Source organism: Tyto alba, unplaced genomic scaffold (assembly GCF_018691265.1).
Source record: "Tyto alba isolate M040663 unplaced genomic scaffold, T.alba_DEE_v4.0 Super-Scaffold_12, whole genome shotgun sequence".
Taxonomy (NCBI): Eukaryota; Metazoa; Chordata; class Aves; order Strigiformes; family Tytonidae; genus Tyto; species Tyto alba.
In genome coordinates, this window is record NW_024881274.1 from 1,094,498 (window position 1) to 1,113,067 (window position 18,570).

General features: G+C 47.4%; 1 pseudogene; it reads left to right on the plus strand.

Moving 5' to 3' along the window:
- The first annotated feature begins 1,191 nt into the window (after nt 1–1,191).
- LOC116963857 lies at nt 1,192–2,411 on the plus strand (annotated as a pseudogene).
- The last annotated feature ends 16,159 nt before the right edge of the window (nt 2,412–18,570 follow it).

The window sequence follows — 18,570 nt, forward strand, 5'->3', positions numbered from 1 at the left end:
TAAACTTCCCTGGTGATTTTCTCTGGCCACCCAACACACAGCTGGAGACAGGGCAGCATCTTACAGCACACATTCATGCTAAACATTGCTTTTTTTTTCTCCTGCAAGGTGACACCAATTCCACTCCTTACCTAGCCCCCTCTATTCAGCACTTCTTGGGACATTCAGCTCTACTTCCTTGCTCCCAGGGCTATCTGCCACCATGGTAAGTCTGTCTCTCATACCAGACAGAGGGCCTCTGGGCTGAAGCCACCATTCCTGACACTGGTTGCATTTTGTATGGAGGATGGGATGACAGCACACTGGGAATGGTGAAAAGATTGTCAACATCCCACAGGAAACAGTGGTTCATACCACATAATCAATCAGCCATGGATTTTAGCTATGATACCCCCACAGAACAGCTCCTCTTAATAACTTCTCCCTGTCTTTTCATACCATAACTATCCAGTTGCCATCCCCAGAAAGTGAAGACCCTGCTGTGGGAAACTCAGAGCAAATGCCAGTGATTTTGAACAATGAGTCCTGTCTATGCCCTACAGTTGACAAGCATTTTCACAGCTCTTTTGCTTTGTGAGCAGTGCTTTAGAGTGGGATGGACTTTGCTCAACAAGTGGTCCCACTGACTGCAGCATGAGGTGCCCACAGAGTCCCACCACTGACAACCAAGTCCCAAGAAAGCCCAAGCTGGGTTGCACAACCTTGCACCACCAGAGTGGCCAACTCTTCACCATGGAAGCCATGTGCACTGTGACTAAGGCAATCAAGCCTCTCTCTTCCTGGGGCCATTCTCCTCTTGCTGGCACCAGTGGCACTCACTTTTGTTTGCCCAACTGCAACCCCAATGTTGTCAGCAGCTTCTGAGAGGTGCAGCCTGTGCTGCTAGACTGATGTGCTTCCACGGCTGGGTGCAACAGGGACCTTCCTGCGAATGGGGCCCACCTTGCAAACAAGCCCACAGCACTGCTCCAGGACAATGTCCCCAGCCTGCACGTGACCCCTCTGTCACTTGAGACTCATATTCTGCTAGCACGGATGTGCTCCTGTCCCAGAAGTCCTTGGGCCTCCCATCCCAACACAGAAAAGGAGCCTTCAAGGGGGAGCGGGTACAGGCAAACAAGGAAATTAAAAGGCAGCCATACAGGAAACCAAAACAGCCTGTATCATTATCTGGGATATTTTGCATTTCAGATGAGCTTCTCAGAAAATTATTACTTCCACGGAGGTTTCCTCTGGACCTGGGGCACTGCAGGACCAGTATAAAAGCCATCCCAGCTCTTCTCTCTCTCATCTGCTTTGCTTGCTGCCTTCTCCAGAAGCAAGTGAGTTAGAAGCTCTGTCCTATACTGGGGGTTGGGACTGCCTGTCCTGGGAGGGGAAGTGGGGAGAAGGTATGGTGTGGAGAGGGGCTGGGTGTGGGCTGAGGGGACTCTTGGGCTCTTGACTAGGAAAGAGTTTTCCTGGGCCTGGCTCTCTTACCTCGGTACCCAGGGGGACAGGCAAAGGGGCGCTTGGGCCTCCCTGCCCAGTCTCCAGCTCCCAGACAGCACATGCTCTGCTTCCCTTGAGGTGGGTGGACAGACTACTCCTCATGCACCCCTGTGCTCCTCACTGCCCTCTCTCCCAGGTGCACCTCCGGCCCCGAGACATGTCCTGCTGCAGCCCGTGCCAGCCCTGCGTGCCCTGCTGCCAGCCCTGCGGCCCGACCCCGCTGGCCAACAGCTGCAATGAGCCCTGTGTCAGGCAGTGCCAGAGCTCCACCGTCGTCATCGAGCCCTCCCCAGTGGTGGTGACCCTGCCCGGCCCCATCCTCAGCTCCTTCCCACAGAACACCGTTGTGGGCTCCTCCACCTCCGCCGCCGTTGGCAGCATCCTCAGCTGTGACGGAGTCCCCATCAACTCGGGGGGCTTTGACCTCTCCTGCATCACCAGCCGCTACTGCGGCAGAAGGTGCCCCCCCTGCTAAAGCTGCCACGGGCAGCCCCACAGAAGGGCCCCCATGAACCCAAAGACGATAATGGACTGAGCTCGGAGATCCTGGCCATCGCTTTCAGAGGGACTGAACATCCACGGCTCCACCTGCAAAGGAAGGCAGGAAGAGGCAGGCCTAGGCTTTCTGAAAACATGGCCCTTGTCTAGGTTGCTTGCTTCTCACTCTCCTTTCTATCTCTCTTTTCTCTGTTATCTTCTGCTCCCCTGGGCTGTGATCACCTGCTAATTAATCTCCATCCAAGGAAGGACCTGCTGCCCCTTCTCCCTCTCAGGGACAGGCAGGCAGACGCCTGGTGCAAACTCCACCTTGGCCAAGGGGCGAAGACTCCTAGCTACCTCCTGGTGTTCCCTTCACCATGGCCACCTCTCAGAGGACCCCCTTTCTCTCTTTTAACTCATTAAAGTTATTCTGCATCCCAGCCTGGGCCTCTGCGTGGTCCTCCTCTCTTCGGATACTGTCCCCAGCTGTCAGAGGGCAGATGTTGCTCTGGGGGAACGTTGCAGGCACAAAGGAGAGCCACCGGATTTCCCGGAGGAAGGGGAGGGTGAGACACAGGCAGTGGGCTCCTTTTAAGACACTGTCCCTTGCAGCCGAGGAAGACGTCCCTGGCTCCTGCAGAGCCAGCAGCCATCAGGGCCTGCCATGCTGCATCCCTGCACACAAATGCCCTCCTCCATCTTTGAGCATGCCCTGCAGATGATGGGGAGCCCAACCAGTGCTCAAGTGAGGAGTCCATCCCCCCAGCTGCATTGGCGGGTGGCAGTGGCACTGGAAGCTGCTTCTGCATGCAGCAGTATCTGTGAGCCCTGCCTGGCAGGTGGATCTTGCTTCAGGAGGGTCCCTCTCCCTGTGGCTAAGGTCTACATGCCCCAACATTTCAGAGTCCTTTCTCAGGAAAATCTCCAGATGGACTTTGCAGATAACCACATCTCCACGGTTGTAAAATACTTTCCCTCTACTGATAATTGGCTGGTTACTAAGGTCAGTCAGGAGATTCAGCTCATCCTGAGCCTCCATACCAGGGAGGAAATTCTGCAGTGATGCAACTTCTTGTGGTAAGAGTCTCCTTCTTAACTGTAGCTGCCCATATCTTCCTGATAGTGTGTTACCAAGTTGAGCTCTCCACTTGAGACTTGGAGTCTGGACCCACTGGAAAACAAAAGTGCAAGCGAAATCTCAGGAGGAAGGACATGAGAATGCTTACAAGCATCACAGAATTTTCAGGCAGTATGGTGAACAGACCCTCCAGACATGATCACAAAGCCACACAGGTCCTTCAGGAACCACAGGTTGAACCCTAGTGATACCCAAATTCTTTATAATCAGGAAATTGAAGGGAATCACCTTGGAGAAAATAAGGTATTATTTCTTTGAATTTGAACTTGCCTGTTCAGAGTCATGTCTGTGGCTGCATTAATAACTCAATACCCACAAACCAAACCCACAACTTCCCAATTGCTAATGCTCTAGATGATCGCCCAGTAAACATATGAGTTGAGCTTTGTAGTCCTTTGGAATCCCAAAAGATCTGCTCACTGGGAATAGGTGCAGGAATGTGGTCATTTGGGCCACCACTTCACACTTTATAGACTCTTGGAGCCTGGCTGATAGCAATGAGAAACAGAGGTCTCCACAGCAATCTGGGCTGGCCAGGGTCTCATGACCCTCTGCTTGCCCACAGATTCAAACCCGTTTTCAGCTGCATCTGGCTCATTTCTACAATTAAATTTCACTGAGGCTCTGTTCAGGAGACTTGGCTTCCCTATTATTGGCAATATTTATGTATTTGTTTTTGTTAAACTTAAAAAAAAAAAAAAATCAACTTTTTCTCTCAACTTAAGGTAGTACTTAAAGCACAGGCACCTCCCCAGGCACCTGGGTGCAAAGCAGGAATTCCTGAAGGTACCACTGGGCACAGAATAGAGGTTCAGGCACACAGAGTCTCACAGACCAGACAAGGTTCCTTTTATGCCTCTCCATCCGTGGTCTGGAGAAGAGCCACCATCTCTGTTATCACTACAGGTGTTGGGTGCTTTCTTACCATGCCCAGACATCAAAGCTTCATCTCCTTCCCACCAAGACCTGCAACACCAGCACCTGGGTGAGCCACCAGTGCCCATGCATCTCTCGCTCCTCACTCTGTCTTTATTCCTTAGGATGCCCCACTCCCTCCTGGCCCCATAGGAAGTCACCTGGCTCAAACATCAGTCCTGCCAGAGGGACACAGCAGCACAGGATGCTTCTGCTATTTGCTGAGTTGCTTGACTGCTTTTTTTTCAAATTATAAGCAGATTGTCACAGGGGTTTTCAGATATACTAGGAAACTGTCATGGATTAACCCCAGCTAGCAACTAAGCACCATACACATGCTCACTCCCCCAACTCAGTGGGATGGGGGAGAAAAGTGAGGGGAAAAAGAAAAAAAACAGTAAAACTCATGGTTTGGGGCAAAGTCTGTTTGATAAGACAGAAAAGGAAGAAAATAAAAATAATAGCACTACTACTACTACGTTAATAATAGTAATAAAAGAATTAGAATATACAAAACAAGTGATGCACAATGCAATTGCTCACCACTCATTGACCAATGCCCAATTCATTCCTGATCAGCAGTACCTGGACATCTTTCCCCCCAGTTTATATACTGGGCATGATGTCATATGGTATGGAATATTCCTGTGGCCAGTTTGGGTCAGCTGTCTAACTGTGTCCCCTCCTAACATTTTGTGCCCCTCCAGCTTTCTCACTGACAGGGAATGACAAGCTGAAAAGTCTTTGACTTAAATAAACACTACTGAGAAACAACTAAAAACATTGGTGAGTTTTCAGTATTATTCTCATACTAAATCTAAATCACAACACTATACCAGCTACTAGTAAGAAAATAAACTCTATCCCAGATGAAACCACGACAGAAACCTAGAGATCTGTATGCAGTTGCAGGGCAACTTGGTGGGATCATGGAGACATGATGGGATGGCTTGCTTGACTGCAGTGTTGCACTAGGAGGATACGGACTGGGAAGACATCCCATCATGGGTATGGATCCATACCCATCTGCCTGGGTATGGATGACCCACCAACAGAGTGCTTATTAAAGAGCAGACAAATACTGGTGGCACTGTAGTGTGTATCTTCTATAGGCTACCTGAACAGCAAGAACAAGTGGAGGAGGCCCTCTACAGACAGCTAGAAGTAGCCTCACATTCAGAGGCCCTGGTCTTCATGGGTGACTTCAACCACACCAATATCTGCTGAAGGCACAACACAACGGGGCACAAACAATCCAGGAAGTTTATAGAGGGCTGTCCTAGGTTTGAGTGAGTGGTGGGGTTTTTTGATAGCAGGGGAGGGGACTATAAGTGTTGCCCCCTGTGAGAAGCTTCTCAAAGCTCCCTCAGCTCCAAGTCAACTCTACCTGTGCACGAAAACTGAGCCACTTAGCTGCACCTCTGTGATAACATATTTAAGAAGGGATGTGGTGACAAGGAGTCGGACTTGTGAGGAGGAGTTGCGGCAGCTGTATGAACACCAAGGTCACTGGAGGAATGGAGAAATAAAGGAGGGGGGGAGGTGTGCCAGAGCAGAGACCCCCCTGTATCCTGTGGTGAGATGGCAGGGCAGCCCCCACTGCCACCCATGAAGATCTACGGTGGAGCAGACATTGATTTATGGTCTGTGTTTCACATGGATGATCAAGTTGTCTGTGTCTGAAGAAGGCTGGGGTCTTGTGGGAAAAGATAGATCCCACTGTTGCAGTTCAGCACTGGGAGGATTGCAGCATGCGGGAGTGTCCCATGCCAGAGCAGCTTGGGAAAGGCTTCAGCCCGTGAGAGGGATTGCAGTTGGAGAAAGTTTGTGGAGGACTGTCTCCTGTGAAAGGGGGACCAAGCTGGAGCAGGGGGAACAATTTCCAGAAGATCCCCCCACCAAAGGTGGAAGAAGCAGCAGCATTGACTGCACCCCCCGTTCCCTGCCCCTGCGCTGCTGAGGGGAGGAGGTAGAGATATCGGGAGCAGAGCTGATCCCGGGAGGAAGGGAGAGGTAGGGAGAAGGCATTCTCTAGATGTGGCAATGCTTCTCAGTGTCTTACTCTGCTAAGTGTTGTTAGTGTCTGTAATAAATATATGTTCTTTTTTTCTTCCCCTAATGAGTCTGCCTTTTGCTCGTGACTATAAAGGGTGATTTTCCCCTCCTGATCCTATCTCAAACCCCAAGCATGGCTCATCTGTCCCTTCTCATTGCCAGAAAAGAAGGAGGAAAGAGTGCCTGCATGGTGTTTGTCTGTCAACCAGGCTCAAAAAGCGACAAGGGCACTGATGACATAAATGACAGAGCAGCCAATGAAGAGAGGTGCTTTGCTGGACCTCACACTCACTAATAAGGAAGGGCTAGTTGGATAAAGTTGAAAGCAGCCTTGGCTGAAGTGACCTTGAAAAACAAAGAGGGAACAGGGAAAAAAAAAGGAAGAAGAAAGCTCTGAACCTCAGGAGAGCAGAATTTGGCCTTTCAGAGTTTTACTTGGAAGAGGGCCATAGGATAATACCCTGGACAGAAGAGAATGACAAAAAGTCTGGTTAATATTCAAGGATCAGCTCCTCCAAGTTCAAAAGCAATCCATCCCAAGTACATAATTGGCAAAAGAAAGACTAGGGAAAATGTGGGCCAGCAGCTGAATGAGTCAGAGGCCCTCATGACACAGGACATGGATTTCTTCTTCGTCTCAGACTTTACTCGCAAGAGTAGTCTTCAAGAACTCCATGCCCCACAGAAGACCAGGGTGGGAAGTCTGGAGCAAGAAAGACATACCCTTGGTAGAAAAGGACCAGGTTAGAAAATACTTAGGCAAACTGGACATCCATGAGTCCATGGACTCTGATGGGACATGCCCACAAGTGCTGAGGGAGTTGGCTGATGTCATTGTGAGCACACTCTCAATAACCTTTGAATGATCATAGTGATTGGGAGAGGTACCTGAGAACTGGAGGAGAGCAAGTGGCACTCTGATCTTGAAAAAGGCCAAGAAGGAAGCAGGGGAGCCCAGGGGAGCTGGAGGTGGGGGGGGCAGGGTGGGGGGTGGGTGCGTGGATGTTCAGTGTCCCCATGGAGAGGAAGGGTTGTTCATAACAAGGTCTCCCAGTGGAGTCCTCACCTGCCTAGCTAGAAACTCCTGCTCTTCTGAACACACCTGCTTGGCCATTGGGTATTTCATGGGGTTTGCCCCACTGGAGTTTTACACTTTCCCCTGGGTTCCCCAGTTTTCTGGAGATAGTACTATTGTTTTGGGGAATAGAGGTCCTCAGTATTTCTGCCAGTTGTCACCTTCCAGTGGTGTCTACCAATACTGTTCTGCATCATCCCATGGAATCTGGCTGTGTCCTGTTCTGGTAGGACAGCCTTCAACCACAGCAAGGAACCAGTCTCCAGCAGAGTCTTTAGGCTTGCCACAAACCCAGAGGTGACAAGGACATCTTATTCAATGGGTGAAAGTATGAGAGATTGGCAGAGGAACAATGAGGGATACACAGGGAGCACATGGGGTACTCACTGATGTGCTCCACTGAGTGTTGTAGATGGCACAGACCTGGAGTAGGAAGGAGGTATGAAGGGATAGATTTATGGGGTCTTGGGGAAGGCCCCACCCACCTTTTTAGGACTACATCCAGGATGACCACATGCATCCAGACACTGCAATGAAAAGTTCTGATCATTTCTGTTCATTCTAAATTCCAGTTTTCTCCCAAAAAGCTCAAAAAAAAATCATCATCATAACTTTTCTCCCCCCTCCACACAGTAAAGTCTGGAGAATTAAGGCTTGTCAGGATCTCTTAGATGCCCCCACCCCACAAAAATTCTGCAACTGTTCATCATTCAAAGAGTATCCCTGAATACGTGAAGGGTCCCAAAGCTGTTGGAGCCTTGCCCAGCTAAGAAACTCCTTTCCTTAGAGCCCACTCTAGAGCTGTTTGTAGACTGTCCTCCCACATTCTCCTGAGATGGATAGCAGGAGGAATGTGCTCAAGCCAGGGAGTGGGATAAGGGTTGTGAGAAAATAGGGACTGGATAGGGCATGAGGTGAGTGGTGGTGAGGTGTGAAGGTGTGAAGTTACGACTGGGTTTTGAAGGGAAAAAGATGTCCACACACCCTGACTGGCAGAAAGACATTAAGTTCCAAAAAGCAAGGGATATTCCCCAGCACTCCTCTGACCCTGCAACCGCTGTAAGACAGAGCAACTCATCTGTGACTGTGTTAGTGCCACAGCTCTCAAACACAGTGAGTACCCTGTGGGGAGGGACTGGGGAAACAACAAGTGCTGAGGTGGAAAGGTGATCAGGGGAATTTTGAAAGCATGTTATGAAGCCTCAAAAGTTACAAGGAGGAAGGCTTTGGAGTAATTCACCATAATCAAAAGGGACAAATTGTCATCTAGCCTTTGTCAGGCTGGTTATACTGAAGTCAGCATGATAACCTTAAATCCTTTCTTTCTGGACATGGTAAATGGATGTCATATGCCCTTCAATGAACCGATCATAATTGCTCCTGAGGGATGTTCACCTAAGAAGGTGTCTCATCAGAACTTGGCTTTCCTCTGCAAAGACATCAGCAGCTTTCATCCAGCATTCCCTGTTCTTTCCAAATACAAAATGAATTCTCCATTCAAGGGTTTGCATCACAGCTAAAAGGCAGCTTGAACGTTCATCAACTCTTCACAATGAGATTTGGGGACAATTTTCCTTACAAGTATGTAGCCAAGCTGATAATTCAGAAATGTTGCAGCCAGGAATCTCAGCCATAAGGTGCAGCAAAACTCTTTCACTGCTGCTCCAGATAGACCTCATGACTGCTGTCACAGATATAAGGCACTGGGGCTAGTGTTTGTTATAATCCTGGTAAGAAAAGAACTCAGATTCCATAAGGTATTGATTAAAATACTAATTATTGGACCTAGCACAAGAAAGAAAAAGTGGATTTACAATCTTAGATCCTTTCACATTCTGGGAACCCCAAGTTGCATACCATTGGATAGACATCCAATTAGGGCAGGGCAGAGACTGCAGATCCTATCTGTGGAGAATTCTGCTGTTATTTTGGTCCTTTGAGCTCTTTTAGGGTTTTCTTGGAAGAAAACAATTCCAGTCATCATTTCTAGTCTCTACTCTTTAAGCTCTTAATTAATGACCTGGACTGTGGGATAGAGTGCACCCACAGCAGATTTGCGGATGACACAAAACTGGAAGAGGTGGTACCATTGTGCTACCTTGACAGACTGAAGAAATTAACAGACAAAAGTCACACAGTTCAACAAAGTGAAATGTAAAATCCTGCACGCAGGGAAGAATAATCTCATTCACTGGTACAGTGTGGGGGACCTCAGCTGGACTGAGGCCCCGGGAAGGAATGGCTTTGACCTTGAAAGGATTCCAAACTACCCCTGGGAGAGCAAACAAGAACAAGAGGAGCTGCAAGATGAGCAAGCTTATCAATTGCAGTAAGGGAGCATAACTTTGAACCAATAAGAAAAGAGACACCTCGGAAGAACTGATAACCCTAGAAAGCTTGGGAGCCTGAACTTTTGAACTTTTTATATCATTACGTTTGTGTGATGAGCTTATGCATATTAACTTCTCCGCCCTGGGAAGGGCCAGGGTTGATTACCATGAACATGCGATGTATGAACACATACATGAAGGGGTGGGTTGGTAGGCAGTCCAGAAAATCTATACACCCTGTAGAAAAAGTATAAAGAAACAAAGGAGGAGAAAATAAGGGCTTTTTGTTTGTGGCTTTGCTGTTAACTTGCTGTAACGAAGAATCTGTCCGTCTCAACTGTAATTTTGTCCGCATCGACCGCGACAGTACAGGCTGATACTGGCTACCTGATAAGAAGTTTGGAGGAAAACAACTTAAGGATCCTGGTGGTGGACACCACATTGGGCATGAACCAGCAAGGCACTCTTGTAACAAAGAAGGCCAATAGCATTGCAGGCTGCATTAGGAAGAGCATTGCTAGAAGATCAAGGTAAGTGAGTCATTTCTCAGAGAGAGCCCATGAGCAACAATATGTAACTTAATATGAATTTTTATATTTCTAACTCAATACAGTTATATTCCTTGGGTACCATTTCAGTGGAGGTTGTTACGATGGATAACAGTATGTATTTCTTTCCTTGTACTTTCCATTTTGCCATCTCCAAGTAATTTGTCTTTTTTATTAATACCCTTCTTAATCATATAATCCAGACTCCCAGCTGCTTTCATGACAAATAGATTACGTAGTTGGACCTCCTAAATAACACAGGGACTTGAAGTTCCATTGAATTGCATTCCAAGTGCAATCTGAGCAAGTCTTCCAAAATGTGCATCCAGCTTTACAGTTTGTGGGGGTCTTTTTGGCATGGGAAATATGTTCATTGAGCAAGAAAGGTGTATCCTTCATTGTCTTTGGTAAATTCTCCAGCTATTAATTTTCTAATTGAAATTGCATGCTTTGCAACCAGTCCTGACTCACAGAAAATATGCGGTACTTTTGCTCCATCTAAAGGCCTTCTGCTACACCTGGACAGACTTTGATTTTGAAGGGATTTTGAACAAACCATTTCTATACAATTTCATGGAGAATGCTATAGATTTTCTTCATTTTAACTAATGAGGATATCTCATCAAAAAGAAAGCATTTTATAAGATATTTAACTTTAGATTATATATCTTATGTGCTTTTATGTGTAGAGGCTGAAAAGGAATATTTTTAGTAGGATAGAACAAAAAATAATATATCAATCTGAAAGATTTTTTCTCTTTTTTTTTTTTTCTGTAGAGCAATGGAATTCAATGATAAATGACAGTTCTAAGACCAAAAAGGTACCAGGGTTACCAGATAGACTTGATAATCTCTAGAGTGAAGGAGAATTAAAAGGCTGAACTTTAAAGATAAATGCAAATTCTCCAGATACCAAATATGGTAAACATCTTCTCATATCATCTGATGATTTTTCTGTGTTTTGACAGGCAGTGAGTCAAGAGTAAGATCTGAACTGGGAAATTAATGTTTTATATCCTATTACTTCACTTGTTCCTGGTGTCATCAACAAGCAGAGGAACACAAAAATGCATGAAAAAAGACCAAAAATATACTAATTTTTTATGTACAATTTCCCCACCCCTTTCAGGAAGAAATAGTTGGAGAAAGAGACATTGATTCAGACCACAGTGAAAGAGTTCATTCTTCTGGGACTTTTCTACATCCCACAGACCTCAGTGTTCTTCTCTGTTGTGTTTCTGCACCATCCCTGTGCATCCTCATTGCAGCTTCTTCACAGTGGTGTCTATTGCCCATGACAGATGTCTCCACACAACCACACACTTCCTCAGTAATGTCTCTTTTGCTGGCATCTGTGATTCTTCAGTCACAATGTCTAACAAGTTGGCTGACCTCTTCTCTGTGAATAAGGCCATTTCTTTTGAATGTTTCATGGCTTAGATAATTTCCTTCACCTCTTTGCTCACACAGAGATCTGATCATCATAATGACTTCTTTCCTTTGACTTTTTTCCCCTCCTACTTTCCTCCTCTTTATCATTGTTGTCCCCTCTCAAATAAAGAGACCATCCTGTTTACTCTGATTCCTTGGCTCCAATTTTTCAGACCTTTTTTGGGAATGAATGAATGGCCAAATTACAAGGATGACTGCAGTTAGATAGGTGGCTAGGATAAACTGAGTTATCATCTCTGTGAATCATCCTGCCTCTTCATGTCTGTCCTGGGAGTTATGAGAGTAGATCAGATCCTTCTTCTCTCACTAAACTGACGTACATACCTTTCTGTGCTATTTTGATTCTACTTTAATTTTCTTAGCTATCTGGACCAGAGGCAAATAAGTTCTTGGAGGGAGGGTTTGGTGTTATAGGCATGCCTCCTATGCTTCAACAAGTAGAAAGAAATTATTTTTCTAGACAGATAAAGTGGGATTAGCTTCAACTAATGTGAGTTGTCCATGAGGTACCGTGAGAGAGAGAGTGAGAACTCTCTATCCATTGTTATTGTCACAGAAATAACCAGAATACAGTTGCAAACAGGTCAGGACAGAAGCAAGCTATTACTACAGTTTTAGGGGGGAGCAGAAAGCAGCAGTGACAGACTCTGCTGATGTGAAGTCTCCCCAAATAAGGCAGTTACAGAGTTTCTATGCCTCAGGGTCATACAACCCATTATTCACCAAAACTGTGCCAGATAATAAGGATATGGCAAATAACAACAGTGATTTAAATCCTTCACATAAGGAGGCTCTAGACAGTATGTTCTTTTACAAATAATCCACTCCATTAATGAAACCATGATGACTGGCAAGACCATTAGCTGCAAATGTTTCTTAAATAGGGAGGTCTGGAAAGGCCTATGGGATATTAACTACTTTGTTTCCATACTGTCTATAGCCAAGGTATTGTGGGTCTAAGCTTACAGTGGAGCCATGTGCCCATGTCCAAGGTATAATTCATGTGGCTGCAGGGAGGCATTTAGAATTAGGTGAAAGATGGCTCTGACTCTGTTGACTGTATTAACATATTGACTTTACATGGCATGGTGGTACCAACGCTACCCATGGTAGCAGTGGGACTACAGGGGTGGTTTCTGTGAGAAGATGACAGAATCTACCCCTATGTCAGACAGAACCAGTTCCATCTGGCTCCAAGACAGACCCATCAATGGCCAAAACTGAGCTAATCAGCAACATTGTTAGTGTCTCTTTGACAATATATTTAAGAAGGGGTAAAAAATGTTGTACAACAGCAGCCAGTAGAGCAGAGTGAGGATATGTGAGAGAAACAACTCTGCAGACACCAACGTCAGTGAAGAAGGAGGGGGAGGAGGTGCTCCAGACACTGGAGCAGATATTTCCCTGTAGCTTGTGATGAAGACGAAGATGACACAGCTTGTCCCCCTGCAGCCCATGGAGGTCCACAGTGGAGCAGATATCCACCCTGCAGCCCATGGAGAACCCTATGCCACAGCAAGTAGATGTGTCCTGAAGGAAGCTGTGACCCCATGGTGGGTCCACACTGGATCAGGCTCCTGGAAGGTACTGCAATCCCATGGAGAGGAGCCCACGCTGCAGCAGGTTTTATGGCAGAACATGTGGCCCCAGGGCATACCAATGCTGGAGCAGTTTGTTCCTGTAGGACTACAACCTGTAGAAAGGACCCACACTGGAGCAGTTCATGAAGAACTGCAGCCCATGGGAAGGACCCACATTGGAGAAGTTCATGGAGGACTGTCTCCCATGGGAGGGACCCTGCGCTGGATCAGGGAAAGAGAGTGAGGAGGAAGGAGCAGCAGAGACAATGTGTAATGAACTGATCACAAACTCCATTCCCTATCCCTTGTATCACTTGGGGTAGAGAAGCCCAGAGTAAAGCTCAGCCCAGGAAGAAGGAAAGGGTGGGAGGAAGGTGTTTTTAGATTTATTCTTATTTCTCATTATTCTACTTGGATTTGATCGGCAATAAATTCCATTAATTTCCCTAAGTCAAGTCTGTTTTGCCTGTGATGGTAACTGCTGAGTGATCTCAACGCACAAACCTTTAGTTATATTTTGTGCTCCTGTACAGTTTAGGAGGGGGACTGATAGAGCAACTTGTTGGGCACCTGATGTTCATCCAAGATCAATTCACTACAATTGGCTAGAATTCTACTGAACAGAGGGGTGACTCAGTGAGATGAAAACCTCTGTGCTATGAATACACTTCCACAGATGGAGTTGCTCCTATGTTGTGCACCTACTAGAAACAAGGAAGCCACACGTGGGAAAGGATCCATCACTGACCACCAGGCTATATGCCTAGTTACTGGATCAAAACACAGACTTTCAGCTGCTCTGCTTTTGAAGTCCTGAAATACCTCTGGCCATTACCTCTTTGCACCAAGGAGAGAGAAGACCACCTGAGCTGCAGGCTGATCATTGGCAATGGGGAGCTGGACTGATCCCCAATAAGACTTCTGCTCATGTAATGAGGCAGTGTTCTTCACTCAAGAACACTCCCAGAGACCTTGGAATATGCCTAGAAATTACCACTTCTGAACAGACAGATGTTTAGGTAACTCTGGCAGTTTGTCTGTGGGGAAGGAGAGGTAACAACCTATTTATCCAATGTAGGCTCCTGAAAACTAACTTTCTCTTCTGCCCAGGAACAGTAGCATTTTCACAGATTGAATTAGTCGATGGAAATCCTGGATTGGAGGACAGTTTTACCACTGTAAGAATGATGCCCTGCCTTGATCACATGGCACCCAAAGACTTGTTCACCACAACTGCTCCATTACAGCAGCAGAGACCCCCATAAGGTTTATGATGGTTGGCACTGTGGATCCTGGTCTCCAGCACTTCAGTAGGTGTCTTGGGAGCTCGAGAGGTTATTTCCCTGCTTCTAGTGAGTCGTAAATGGACACTGTATTACATGGCCATCATGAACAGCAGAGTGTGCCTCTGCATGGTAGCACCTTATTAGGGGACTGGCCCTGTCTTCATTTTAACCTCTCTAGTATTCAGGGTAAGGCTGCCAGTCTGGGGTCTCATTGTCATCAATCACTTCTTCTGGGACAGCAGCCCCTTGATGAAGCTGGTCTGTGCTAGCTTTTCTACACACTCCAGAGGTTGTTGCAAGAGGAGCCCATCAGGTTTAGTGGTGAGCCACAACCCCTGTTGACTGCTCTCTGTCCCACAGCTACTTGGTCCCAGGGCAGCAGCAAGAAATGGCCCTTTCACTCTCAACTGCCCAGGAAAGGACTGATGATGCCAAAGGCTTACAGCAGCCTCCTTCGGCTCCACATGCCCTGCCTGGATGCTGCACCCCAGGGACTGTGCTGGGCTGCTTGCTATTGGTTCATCTCCTTGTTGTGATCCCAATAAAGAAGCAGCCCTGTTTCTTCCCAGTGTGGGGGTACCTTTTGTTTATGGAAATAATAAGTGTGAAAAATGATGCCTGTTAAGAACAGGTTCGTCTGGGGGTGGAATGGTTCCCAGGGTTGTCTGCAGACCAAGCTAGCCCAGAACAATCAGATCCAATTTTTTTTGTTTGTTTGTTTTAATTCCCAGAAAAAGCCAGTATCTCCAATGGGCCCCAAAGTCTGAAGCATGGAAGAGAGCTTTAGCCAATCCAGAGACATCCTGGGGTAAGAAAAGACACCTGCTCTATGGAGAGCTTGCATCACACACCTTCTTTTGTCCTGGTGCTCAGCTGTGGCACCCTCTATCCCCCTCCCTCAAGACAAAGTGACAGAAGGAAGGAGCCTCCAGGCTGCCCAAATCCTTTCCAAGGGGAAGCTGCTCTCTGGGGCAGCACAGCTGTGGCCTCTCCAAATAAGGGGCAAAAGGAGGTGACATAAATAGACAATATGTCCAGAAGACAAGTAGGACTTCTGGGGAAAGAGGGACATGCATTGGCCCAGAGGATAGGATTCCACCCATAGCACAGGACTTTCGTAGGAAGTTGGGGATGTGGCACCTGTGACTTATTGTATGTAAAATTTGCTCTTATACTGCCAATTTTCTCCAGTGTTTTATTCTTTAATATTAAAAACAGAATTACTGAGACAAAGGAGTACAGTAAAAATCTGGATGGTTTCCTTTCTGGCCAGAACCTTCTGTGCCAGGTGGAATATTTTGTTCTCTCCCTCCACATGTATCAATGACTCTGTCAGCATAACCACCCATGCCAGCAGATTTATCCTGTTGCTTATGTCTGCAAGCTGCATAACCGAAACAGAAAAGTTGTCACAAAAACATTCAAGTTCTTCTAGACACAGGGAAACACTCTGTGGCAGGCTCTCTTACAAATGCACACACCACACACCGTTGCTACAGATATCTGCAAGGAGCTGCTATTGAATAATGGTGAAATACTGTGAAATGTTGGAACATATGTGGGTTTCTGACTTTTCTCGAAGTGTTGTTACTACTGGAAAAAAAAAAAAAAAAAAAAAAAAAAGAGAAGACAGAGAGGAAAAATGCATTTACTCCCTGATCCCAAAAAAACAATCTTCTTCTTCCCTTTCTCCCTCCATCCCTCTCTCTCTTATTGTCTCTTCTGATGGACCTGGGACCAATGTTTATAGATGTTGTATTGAGCTTATGTGGAAAGGTTTAGATAGTGAGGGGGGAAAGAAGGGAGAAGGAGGACAGGGGATTCTGTAAGAAGCTGTGCTGGGTAGAGCCAGTCTTAGCCTTCTCCAAGATGGGCTGCCACTGGCCAAAGCTAGCTCAATCAGTGGCTCTAGTATCACCTCTGTTATAACATATTTAGGAATGGGTAAAAACAGTTGTGCAACAGTTGAGAGAGAGAGAGATGAGAAAAGATGAGATAAACAACCCTGCCAGTGTCTCCAGTCAGTGGAGAAGGCGAGGAAGGAGGTGATCCAGGCACCCACGCTGGAGTAGTCAGCTCGTGAACAACTGCAGCCATTAGAAATGACCCATGCTGGGGAGCAGTTCATGAAAACTGCAGCCCGTTCATGAAAAGGCCCACACTGGAGAAGTTTGCGAAGGATTGTCTTTCATGGGAAGGACCCCATGCCAGAGAAGAGTAGCAGTGTGAGGAGGAAGGAACATTAGAGACAAAATGTTATGGCCTGATCACACACATTCCCTACCCCTTTACACAGCTCAGGGCAGTGAAGGAGGAGGTAAAACAGTCAAGAGTGAAGTTGAACCTGAGAAGGGAGTTGGGGGGAAAACGGCTTTAGGTAGGTTTTATTTCTCACTATCCTACTCTTATTTATTGGCATTCAATTAAATTATTTTCTCTAAGACAAGTCTGTTTTGACTGTGATGGTAATTGGGAAGTGATCTCCCTGGCCTTATCTCAATCCACCAGCTTTTTCATCATCTTTTCTCCGCCTGTCTTGTTGAGTAGAGGGACTGATAGATCAGCTTGGTGGGCACCTTGTAGCCAGCTGAGGTGTGCTGAGTTGGTCTGCTGGGGTTTTTGTAGCAAGGGGGTGCCTACAGAGGTGACTCCTGTGAGACACTTCCTGCAGCTCCCCCAGCTCCAAGTCAGACCCACCTCTGGTCACGGCCAAGCCAATTAGCGATGGTGGATACATCTCTGCTATAACATGTTTAAGAAAGGGAAATTGAGAGGAGGAGGAGGAGTGGTGAGGGACATACCTATGAAAACAACATTGTCAGTTGAAGAAAGGAGGAGGAGAGGATGGTGCACTGGAGCAGAGACTCTCCTACAGCCAGTGGTGAGAGGGCCGGCTGTGCCCTGCAGCCCATGGAGGTCACCAGTGGAACAGATGTGTCCTGGGTTGAGTGAGTGGTGGAGTTTTTTGGTGGCAGGAGAGGGGGCTATCAGGGAGGCCCCTTGTGAGAAGCTTCTCGAAGCTCCCCCAGCTCCAAGTCAGCTCCACTTCTGTTTGTGAAATTGAGCCAATCAGCTGCGCCTCTGCGATAACGTATTTAAGAAGGGACGTGGTGACGGGCAGTCGGACTGGTGAGGAGGAGTTGCTGCAGCTGCATGAACACCAAGGTCAGTGGAGGAATGGAGGAAGAAAGGAGGGGGGAGGTGTGCCAGAGCAGAGACCCCCCTGTATCCTGTGGGTAGATGGCAGGGCGGCCCCCCCCTGCCACCCATGAAGATCTACGGTGGAGCAGACATTGATTTATGGCCTGTGGCTCCTGCTCAACTGATCAAGGTGCTGTGCCCGAAGAAGGCTGGGGTCTCATGGGAAAAGGCAGCCCCGCTGCTGTAATTCAGTGCTGGGAGGATTGCAGCATGCGGGGGAGTCCCACACCGGAGGAGCTCGGGAAGGGCTGCAGCCGTGGGAGGGAATCCAGTCGGAGGAAGTTAGTGACCCATGACGGAGCACTGTGGGGAACGCTGCAGCCCGTGGGAGGAATTCAAGTTGGAGAAAGTTTGTGGAGGACTGTCTCCTGTGAGAGGGGGACCATGATGGAGCAGGAGGAACAAGTTTCGGACACTCCCCTCACTGAAGATGAAGGAAGTGGCAGCGCTGACTGCACCCCCCATTCCCTGCCCCTGCGCCACTGGGGGAGGAGGTAGAGATATCAGGAGCAGAACTGAGCCCGGGAAGAAGGGAGGGGTGGGGGGAAGGTGTTCTCAAGATGTGGCAATGCTTCTCACTGCCCTACTCTGTTATGTGTTGTTAGTGTCTGTAATAAATGTATGGGTTTTTTTCTTCCCCTAACGAGTCTGCCTCTTGCTCATGATCATAAAGGGGAAATTTTTCCCCATCCCAGTCCTATCTTGAACCCCAATCCTGGCTCTCTGTCCCTTCTCATTGCTGGAGGGGAAGGGAGAGAGAGCTGCTGTATTGTGGTTGGCTGCCAATCAGGCCTAAACCACGACAAGATGCCACCTCCAGCCTATGGAGGACCCCATGCCAGAGCAGATGGCTGCACTTGAAGAAGGCCAGGACTTTGAGGGCAGACCATGCTGGAACAGTCTGTTGCTGTGAAGATTTCAGCCCTTGGTAGGGGCATGAGCTGGAGCACTCAGGAAGAGCTGCAGCATGTGGGAAGGACTCATGTCAGAGAAAGTTCATGGAGGACTGTCTCCCGTGA